This window comes from Pyxicephalus adspersus, chromosome 1 (genome assembly GCF_032062135.1).
Source record: "Pyxicephalus adspersus chromosome 1, UCB_Pads_2.0, whole genome shotgun sequence".
NCBI lineage: Eukaryota > Metazoa > Chordata > Amphibia > Anura > Pyxicephalidae > Pyxicephalus > Pyxicephalus adspersus.
In genome coordinates this window covers 81,997,885-82,004,988 of record NC_092858.1, presented here as the reverse complement: position 1 = coordinate 82,004,988, position 7,104 = coordinate 81,997,885, and the positions used below count along the sequence as shown (strand labels likewise).

The following is a 7,104-nucleotide window of genomic DNA, read 5'->3' as shown; positions in this document are numbered from 1 at the left end:
GCTACACAGACTCAGGAGAAAGCTTTGATTCTTCTACAGTGCAGCAAGTCTGTGTTTTTTTCAGGACTGCTTACTGAAACTGCATTATGTCTTTTTGATTTTGCTGATCAACATTTGAATAGATATACATCTGAATACAAGGGAAGATAAATGATCATTCAGGTAAACAATGTACTCTGAAGGAAGGCCACATATTTATTTAAAGTGCCCTATATTTCCCAGAACATTATGTAAGAGCTGTGTGTTTCATTTATCCCCATGCTCAATTTTTACTGGCCTCTAATCTAAAATCTTCATAATCTACATAAAACTATAAGCATTTAGATTTTAAATTAAGTTGATTGGTTGTTAATTATATATTGGTTTATTATAGTTTGCTGGTCATCTGTGTGGTTATGTAAGCCAAGCAAAATGTTTTGCAGATAATATTGCTATAATAATTTCCTAGCACACTGAAGAGGACAGTTTGTACCTTCACTGGTAATTTAAGATCTATTTCAGGCTAGCAGTTGACGCAGTTTTTTCTGCGGGCTTAACCACCCTCCCAATTAGTTGAATAGGAGCTGTTGGGAACCAATTTGTGGACATTTTTGCAAGTGGTTGGGGTGGATTATGGTGCATTTCCTGAAAGCGATAAGTTGCTTCTGGACGCCCAGTTGTTTTTCCTTCTCTGAAGAAAGAACTGCACTGGAACCTCAACCTCACTCAAGCACACAACTCTGCATGGTAGGTGAGGTGGGGCGGTTGGGAGTGCCTAAGAGGTGTGGTTTTCAACTGTAAGTTTTAAAGAGGTCTTTGGGATCACTTCAAATCTACAGCTTGCTGAAGTGTTCTACCATGGACCCTACCTCTCCCTTTAAGTTGAATGGCTACATGGTTGTTTAAATATTTGGGCTGCAGAGGTGTGCAAATCTGGTTTCCCACAGTACAGTTTGCTGGATCCAGGCACATACCAGTTTGAAGTTGCCAGCTGCACGGTTTTACACTGCAGGTCTGAAAGAGCTCTAAAGCTTCATGGATGAAAAGCAACAGTCATATGTCAATAATGAATACTCCCGTATCAGTAAATATTGAAAATGTGATTTAGTTATACATTCATTAACGTGATTATTTTTTCATAGAACTAGTTCAAATACCATAATCTGCCTGCTGTAATTTCCTGGACAGAAGCACATGGACTGGGAGGGAAAGGTCAGCTCTAGGGTTGAATTAACTTTGGCTACCCTCATAAATTGAAATGACGTTGATAAGGAAATAACTGTGCCCAGAAATAACACCCCAGTTGCATTTTATTTTCTGGAACAGTTCCTTAACAACTGCTACAAGTGCACTCTTTTTTTGTAAAAGACAGGTGTACAGATTTCACCAGTTGTAATATTACCCTGATTTAGTGCAGAAACATGAAGACTGTAGCTGGGCACTTCAGATATTCATTGAACCCAACTCTTGCCTATGTCTTCTTGTGTATGATCCAGCTAATCAGCACAGGCTGCCAATAACACTCCACTGCATTGCACAGTGTTGGCATGAAATGTTTAGAGGGGGGAGAGTGATATAATAAAGAGTTGGGGGAGAGAATAAGGGTGGAAAATGAGACACGGAGGGTCTCTTTCTTCCCATACTACCCCCGGTTCTTCCAAGCTAATGAGATGGCAAGTGGAAAACCAGGGTCTTTCAGCGGATGGACAGATTGGTAACATAGGCTCTGACCTCTGCTGGAAGACATAGGATAATTTCATTTATGTAAACACATTAAATTTATATAAAGCAAGATTTTGTAAGTGAAAATGTCTTAAATCTGAACTTTAGCCATACAGGTCAGGAGAACTGGCGGGTCACATCCAGACTTGGATGTTCATGTCTACATTGCAGTCACAACCACATGGATGAGAACCAGGTCTGAGAGTGGAGCTCAGCAATATATATCCAAATGCTTAAGTGTTCTCAAGTATAGGAACACTTAAGGGTCATAGCATTGTAGTACACACAATAAACTCAGCTTGCCCCCCAAAGTTGCCCCTAAAAAGAGAGACAAGTATGGAAGAAAGAAGGACAAAGGGATTTGGTTCCGCTAAAGGGACACCCCCTCCAAATGAGGGACAGCTATGTTTTATGTACCATTATGCTATGTAGCATTTGCTACTGCTTTGCATGGGGCATTTTCACAGCAGTCATAAACATTGCTCTGCTGTCCTTGGGCTGCCAACTGGGGAAGCTGTAAGTCATTTCATATGCAAAACATTGGGATTCATAGGCATTTTACAGAGCAAATTTACATCATAATTATGAATATAGCTAATAAGGGGGATACAAATCAGTTTGATAATGCAGAGTAGCGGTGCTGCACATTATTGTAAGCAGCAACACTAGACCCTTGCTGTTAGCTGTATGCTCAGTGTATTCTCATAGAGAATGATGTAACATCCTTCTAGGAAATGACTTATGCAACATTTTGATCAGAGCTGCAAAAACATCTAGCTTTGTCATCTATCAGAGTAGAAAATGGAAAAATGAGTTTCGGTTGTTTTCAGTAAATAATTTTAGCGATTCAATGCATACTATTATAATGCTGCACCTTGGCAGGAAACTGTGTGGACTAAAAACAAAATCCTAAGGAAAAAGATAAGGTAAGCTTCCGATTTGTACTTTACTTGCTCTAGATAAAGAAATGATGCAAAGGCTAAACTGGTCATTTTGAAAACATGGACTACTACTGGTGATTTAATTTTGTAAGGGCAGCATCTGGGGCGTTGTTTATCCCTTCATTACTTCTTCATGGTCATGACCTGTAGGTGTCCCTAAACTTCAATGGTGACATGCTTGCTTTATTATTTAATAATATTAATTGTTGCAATAAGTTAAATCTAATATGCATAATTAGCTAATATAATCTAATATGAATATCTGTCTATATGATTATTAAATATTATACTAAATCTTCACGTCCTTTTTATACAAGTGATGGTGCTGAGTCCACCCACTTGGACTGCAGTTTAATTTTACCTATATGTATACATAGCATATTTAAAGCTTTTCTTTGTTATCATATCATATTGCATACATGGTGGTATTTGATTCAAGAAAAATATCTTAGTAGGTGTGAATCTGAATTTCCCAACCAAACAAAATGTGTCTATTGTAGAAGAAGGAAACGTGATGTTAAATTCAGAGGATATTTGGCATCATCTACCTCCCTCTCACCTTGATAGGGATTAAGGGGCCTGGATAGAGTTATGAGTAATTGTAGTGCTGTAGATTTAGGGCTCTTTATTTCTGATCCAGTGTCCTGGAAGGAATGGGTGGGCCAGGCACTTCATCCAGGCCAGAAATTGAGAATGGCTCTGGAGCATAAAAAAGAGCACTTGTCTTTGAGACAAGGGAAGTTGCAGCATGAGCCCAGGTAGCTCAGGTGGACTGGCCGTGTGTTGCCTGTATGCTGGGCAAGCCTCCTAAAGAGGTCTCCTAAAGTTTAATCCTGCAAGATCAATACCTCTCTAAGTGTCAAAAGTGAGAGAACCATCAAGCTAAATTTGTGTTTTTTTCTGTCATACTGTAATGACTGTGATCCCATGCAGGAGAGAATGCTTTAAGTTGATATCTTTGTGCATAAAAGTGGGCAGAGCGCCCTGAAATTGAAGTAACCTCTCAAATACCTCTTCAGCAAGTGCATTGGACGCTAATACCTCACACTATGTACAAAAAGGATTTTATACATTCATATGGTTGATTGGTAAATAAAGCCACACACTCAGGAGGTCAAACTGTCTAAAGTTTTTGTTGTATACGAAAGACAAAGAGTGTACCAGGTCGGAAAGGTAAAGTATATTACAGGATTTACCAGGTGGTCCTGGTTATGTGCCAAGCCTCGTAAATTTGGAAATTAAACACAGTTGATAAAGGGGAACAGGAGAGAAAAAGATAGAGAAAGGGGCCTTTTTTTAGGCACAGAGTTTGCACAGATAAAAACAATTACTTTATTTTTTGTCAATTAGATACAGAGATATATAAACACAGAACAGTTGTAAAAAAACATATTATTTCTTACTTTTTTCAAGAAGTAATACAAAATCAGCTCAAGAACTACTGATGATTTGTATACAGATTGTATTTGTATATTACAGTGTTGTATTGGATAATCGGAATCACATAGCAAGACTCGTTCCCGGTGCGTTTCGCCTAATTTGGTTTCATCAGGGGATATATTGAGGCTTTCAGACCTAAAAATTATGTATCTGTTTTTTTTTTTGTCTAACCAACATGATGGAGAAGTATCAAAAATGGTAACCTGTACTGGTTGTGTGTATAGCCCTTCCACTTATGCAGGTCAATAGACTAGTCCCTTTGATTGCCTAATAGGTTTGTGAAAGGTCTGACGGTGATATTGGGAACCAGGAATAAGATATTATACCCAGGTGTTTACTGTTATTCTTTTATTCTATTTTATTCTATTTCTCCTTTAGGGTTGTAGTTGTTTGAACTGCCTAAGTGCTTTCAAAAAGATTTTTAAATAAGGAATTATAGTATTATGACTTCATTATTGTTCTGTAATGGGGGGTATATTTATTCATCAGGTTTAAAACAAATTGGGAAGAGGTGGCTGGCTGCGGACACGCTGTTCTTTTCCACTTTACACCAACGAAATCATTCCCATTCTGCCCAATCTACTCTTCATTCCTCACCTCTTCCCAATTGTTTTAAACCTGATCAATAAATATACCCTCCATTACAAAACAATAATGAAGTCTTAATACTATAATTTTTGGAGGGTCAAGGGGAAAAACAAGTGTCTTGAATTGGGAGCCAGTGAAACGAATGGACCCGACACAGTGGTAGGACATCTAAAAACATCATTAGAGTCATGTAGATAGCTCTACCAAGTGGTAACGACCCTACTATGCAGACATTATCGAATGGTCGGTCAATCGGGCATAGTTTGAAGAACCCCTAGAGACCCCTGGAGGAACCATGGTAGCAAATAGATGCTATAGAGTGTCATTTCAATGACAGGTCTGAGTGTGCATGGACTACTGACATTACAAGCAGGACAGTAGCACCTAGCATTCTTGGAGCATTCTTCTTTTAGTGGTAAATACTATTCTTTGACCACAACTGTAATCTTATGAGAAGATTGTTGCTGAATGATCCAGCAACAGGGTTTTCCTAAAAGGTAAGGACATTTAAAACACTTTTCCCTTACCTTCTTGCCACCCCTTCATAATAGTGTGGTTATTTTTTTGTTTGAAAAGTGTGAATATATTAGGCGTCACTGTACAATATTAGGGGCTGCATAAACCAAACGATGACAAAGGAATAGAAGAGGGTCCTGTCTAATCAAGTGTACAATTTAAGACGTAAGGATCATAGTACATATTAGGTGGGAATATGGAGCTGTGGCTAATTGAAGATTGTGTTGGGTTTGTTTATATGTGTTACAAAGGAAGCCATGCATAGGAAGAGGTTATTATTGAGAAGGTCATTAGTAGGTCACTAAGTAGGAGTGGAAATGTCAAGTAGGGGTATACTTATGTTTAAAGTCACAAATGTAAGAGCTGTGAAGTAATTTAAAGGGAAAATACAGAAGCTTGAACTTCATTATTAGGTAAATGAAAGCTAACTGATTGATTTTGCAGTGCAGTGGAAGTAGCGAGCAGGATAGATAGGTCCAACTACAGCATTGATGATTGTACACATAGAAGTCTTGTTGGTGAAATACCAAATAAAAGGATGTTGCAGTAGTCAAGGTGAGAGATATTAAGAACATGTATCAGGGGGGTTTATGTCTTTGTGGGGGTAGAAAGATGTGTATTTTAAAGATGTTGCACAAGTAAAGATAACATGACCTAGTGATTTTCTGGATCTGGGAAGAATAATTCAAAGTCCAAAGTGAATTTCAGGTACCTGCCACACTGAGATGGCAGACAGGCAGCATTAAACCTTATGCAGGACAGAGGGGGTAAAGTCAAAGGAGTCAAATCGTATTGTAGGCTAAAGGAGAACATGAGGTGTAAAGAGAAAATACAGGTCAAAGGATTGATCCTTGAGAAACATTGAACATTGATCTTGAGAAACATTGACAGGAAATTGTGTGGGAGAGGAAGACTTACAATTAAAAGAGATTTGTGTTGACCAGTTGGATAAATAAAAAACAGTCCAAAAACCACAGTGCCACCAATACCTACATACTTACTTAGTACTGGTACCCCGCCCAGCCTGAATATATATCTTTGGTAATTCCCCGACTTTCTGCTGCCTCCAAAATATAAGAAAACTCTCCACAGATATACATACAACCCATACAGGTTCTATTGGGCATGTGGAGATGGAACATCAACAATAAACAGTTTATATGGATATGGCACCAGAACTAGGTTAGTATGGAGCTATAGGTGGGTGTTTTCGGTCAGCTCATTGAGGAATCGAAAAATGGAACATGACACAAGTGGAGAGCAAATAACAGGAGGAGTAGATCATCAGTTTGCTGTTTCTACTTGAATTGTCCAGTCACAAGCTGTAATTATGTGTTAGGTAACTGCAACAGAGAATAATCAGGTCAACTGACCAGTCATAAAGGGCTGGGTTGTGTGCAGAACTAGATGATAGTACATATTTTAGTAGTATAGTAGTATTCAGAGACTGTCAGAGAGATAATTCAGAGTATATAATGTAGTCCAGTGGAGCATAAATGTGCTCTATTTGAGGATGCTATGTTAATGTGAGTGGTGGAATACATTTGGGTGAGTCAGAAATTGAAAAGGATCTGGGGGTTCTGGTAGATCATAGACTTAATAACAGCATGCAATGCCATGGTGCAATATCTCAAGCTAGTAGAGTACTTTCTTGTATTAAAAGAGGAATAGACTGCAGAGATGGAGACATTATCCTGCCTCTGTACAAAGCATTGGTCAGACCACATCTGGAATATGCAGTGCAGTTTTGGGCACTAGTTCACAAAAAGGATATTGTGGAATTGGAGAGAGTGCAGAAAAGGGCAACAAAATTATTAAAAGGAATGGAGGAGCCCAGCTATGAGGAGAGATTAGCTGAACTGAATCTATTCTCCCTTGAGAAGAAGAGATGTTTAAGGGGGGATATGATCACCCTGTA

At 38.6% G+C, this 7,104-nt stretch overlaps 1 protein-coding gene across 1 annotated transcript in view; it reads left to right on the top strand.

Annotated features, from left to right (window-relative positions):
* Positions 1–2,439: 2,439 nt before the first annotated feature.
* PHKG1 (phosphorylase kinase catalytic subunit gamma 1) overlaps positions 2,440–7,104 on the top strand; it is a 19,275-nt gene continuing 14,610 nt past the window's right edge. Inside the window, exon 1 of the mRNA XM_072416077.1 lies at positions 2,440–2,627. The gene's annotated coding sequence lies outside the window, so the exon portion shown is untranslated. The remainder of the gene's footprint in view (positions 2,628–7,104) is intronic.